The sequence below is a fragment of the Alligator sinensis genome, unplaced genomic scaffold, assembly GCF_000455745.1.
Source record: "Alligator sinensis unplaced genomic scaffold, ASM45574v1 scaffold61_1, whole genome shotgun sequence".
Taxonomy (NCBI): Eukaryota; Metazoa; Chordata; order Crocodylia; family Alligatoridae; genus Alligator; species Alligator sinensis.
Window position 1 is genome coordinate 3,060,644 of NW_005841986.1, and position 3,511 is coordinate 3,064,154.

Here is a 3,511-nt window from a genome sequence, read left to right on the forward strand (position 1 = left end):
AGCCAATGCCTTGCACTGCAGATGGAAACCAACATTGCAAACCAAATCATTCGTCAAGGGTGGCTGTTCCCTGTGAGCACAGACTCAGAGTAAACCTGCTTTGAACTATGGTTGGAGGCGTCGCTCAGACGTGAAGCACCCCTGTGACCTTTGCTGAATGTGTCGTCCTTTGATTTAGTGCCCAGCCCATAAGGAGCTTGGTGGCACAATGCTTTCCCCAGCTCTGCAGTTCATTTGCTGCTTCTTTTGGCACCGAGCCTGCTCTTTTTGAGTTTTTATCTGCATGAGAAATGGATGTTGATATTGAAAGTTGCATTCCCAGTTATCCCAGTCATGACCTTGTCAGCCCAGTCTGAGCAAGCCACAGTGGCCCATGCCCATCTTGCTGTTCAATGCTCCTTGATTATTGTGGGTTATCCTTGGCACATACATTTAAGCAGCTGCGGGTGTAAATAATAGACATGTGGCAGCTGAGTTTGGCACCACCAACACACACAGAGGTGGGACAGCCGCTATAACAGATGCAACTTAGCAGGGTTGTGGAGGCTGCCTATACAAACATCTCTGCCCAAGAGCAATGCCAAGCATCTGAGCAAGTCGCAAGCAGGCACCATGCCCTCCAAGCAGATGGGCATGAGTATCAGGAGGCCAGAGACCACATCCAAGCATTAAGTATAGGCTTGTCATGGGGCATGCATCTCAGCCAGACAAGTCAAAACAGATGTCCAGCCTGTAGATCTTTGTTTAATGCATTTTTATCACACTGCATATTTGTTAAATGCTTTAGAAAGGCTTTGAAATGCAAAAGGAGTTGAAATACAACTCCTGGTTCAGAGACGATACCTTTTATTAGACCAACTAAAAAAAAAAAAAAATCGCAAAAAACCCCAATTCTTTTTCTACAAGCGGGTGGGCACACATGCCCTTCCTCAGGCTCAGGGAGAATTAAAGATGGTACAACGTCCCCATTGGTAGAAAATAAACTTCAAAGGCTTTTCCTTTAAGGTTCTTCGCTGCTCAGTTTGTATGTTGTGCACAAGGCAAAAATGCACACAGCCTGACTTTGGTAATGGGAGGCACGTTACTGATGCTTTTATAGAGGCTGCAGATATTTCTGCCCTCAGTACTGATATGTCTTCCTTTTTCATGCCCTTGTGACAAGGTATTTAGTAGAATTTGCAGATTCATTGGAATCTGATAGGCCGCACCACGAGTGCATCTGCCATGGCCTCGAACTTGCCACCCCAGCCCCCAGGACTGATCTTGATCAATAGAAAAAAAAAAAAGGTCTGGAATCAATAGGATGAAATTCAGCTTAGAGGAATGCAAGGTCTTATGTGGGAGAAGGTAAAATCAAATGCACAAATACAAGATGCACAAAAATGATGCTGTACTACACTGCAAAATGGCAAATGCTGGTCTGGGATATGTTAAACAGATAGGACAGTGGAGCTCATTATTCCCCCTACCTGGCACTGATGAAGCTTCCCATGCAGGCCTGTGTCCAGTTTGGGACCCCACATGTTAAGAAAGATAGATCAACCGAGGAGATTTCAGGGGAGAGAAAGAAAAATGATGGGAGATGGTGAAAGCATGTGGTGAGAAGACTTGCAAAGGGACACGGCCGTTTTTTAGATATCTAAGAAGTTGTTCAAGCACAACAGTAGCCAGCTGCAGGATGGTATTAAAGACCCCCCCGCCCATATGACATAAAATAAAAACAAAAACATTGACTTATTTGCATTTCAACAAGTAAATTCAACTTTTCACTCCCCTGGGAAAATAGACGCACAGAAAAGAAAAAAAAAAGCAGCAAGAGAATTTGCAGTATTTTCCTCCGACTCATTTTCCATTTCCCTGTGATACATTTTACCCATATGCTTCTCAAATGGCTTTAGGTCCTTTTTTGAAATTCTAAGATTATTTTCTTTGACCTTGAAACTGGAATTAGAAATACAAGAAACTTCTCAAAAAATGATTTTGAGAACCATTTTACTAAACGTTTGCCTAAAAAAACCCAACTAAATCTCTGAACATTTTGCAAATAAACACATAAATAAATAAGTGGAAAATGGGTCCACGTAGGACTCCATGAGATAGAAACAATTAAAGAACTTCTTTGAAACCATTTTCCTGGGCTTTATGATCACAAGAACTTTCCCACCAGGGAGTCCATGGACTTGATTACTATATGTGTATGCTTATGGCTGAAGGCATAAAATGCATGCATAAAACCCAGAAGAAATAGGCTGTAAGAGCCATCTAGCATTGTTGGGAGTAGAGATTTAGGCAAGATTCAAAGATTCAGACCAAATTCATACATTTTTTAAGACCTGGAGGAACTATTGGATCATCTTGTCTGTCTTCCTGTATCAACCAGGCCATTGAATCCCTCCCTTTACCTTTCTATTAACCCCAGTATTTGCATATGAGTAAAGTATATTTACCAGAACGGCACTGGGCCTTGGTTCAAAGGCATCAAAAGAAAGAGAATCCGTTATGTCCCTTGGTAGTTTGTTCTAATGATGAATTACCCTCGCTGTTACAAATGTATGCCTTACTTCTCATTTGAATTTATCTAACTTTAACTTCCAGCAATTAGTTCTTGTTATGCCTTTCTCCGCTAGATTAAGGGGCTTTTTTAGTCCCTGTTTTCTTTTCCTCCCTGTGAAATTCATACTCACTGCTCGATCTGCTTTTTGATCAACTCATCTGATCAGGCTGCTTAAATCTCTCACTTTAAGGTCTTTATTCCTGAGCCCTCAAATAATTTCTGTAGTTCTCTTCTGTTCCAGGCCCAAGTTTTTACCATGTTGACTGCATAGCTTTTGTAGACTACAGCCTACTTTGTCAGCACTATGTTGGTCTTGCAGGGATCTGGGGTATTAAACACAAACAAATAAGGCACAGGAAAATGCAAAGGAGAGGGGAAGAGGGAAGGAAGGAGAGGACACCATTGCACTGGGAGGATGCTGCTGGGAGAGGGTGTGGGGAAAGGTATATCCATGCCAATGCCGTTCCTGTTTTTAAAGTGATTGACAGCGGAGAGTACCTCTGTACACACACACACGCACTAGAGCTGTGCAAAGCTTCAGGTGCTGATTCGATTCGGAGGAGATTCGGCCCGATTCAGAGGCCTAGTCTCCAAATCCAAATTGAACCAGGGGACCAATAAAAAGCTCTCCAAATCGATTCAGAAAAGATTTGGAGAGCTTCATTGATTTGGGCGGTCTCCACTCGCTGCAGCAGGGACCTGGAGCCGGACTTGGAGCTGGTACGTAGGGGGCGGGGGAGGGGACCATGGGGAACCCCTGCCAGGCCCCATCCCCTGCCTGCTCCCCCAGCCCCCACAACTCCTTCCCGCTCCCCCAGCCCCTCCATGGGTGCCACACTGCCCGAGCTCCAGTGCTTTAAAAAAAAGCCCCAACTCACCGGGTACTGTTGGCGGGGGGGAGGTGATCCCCGCTGCCCCCCGTTGCCCCACGCCATGTTCCCCACCCCCCCACTCCCC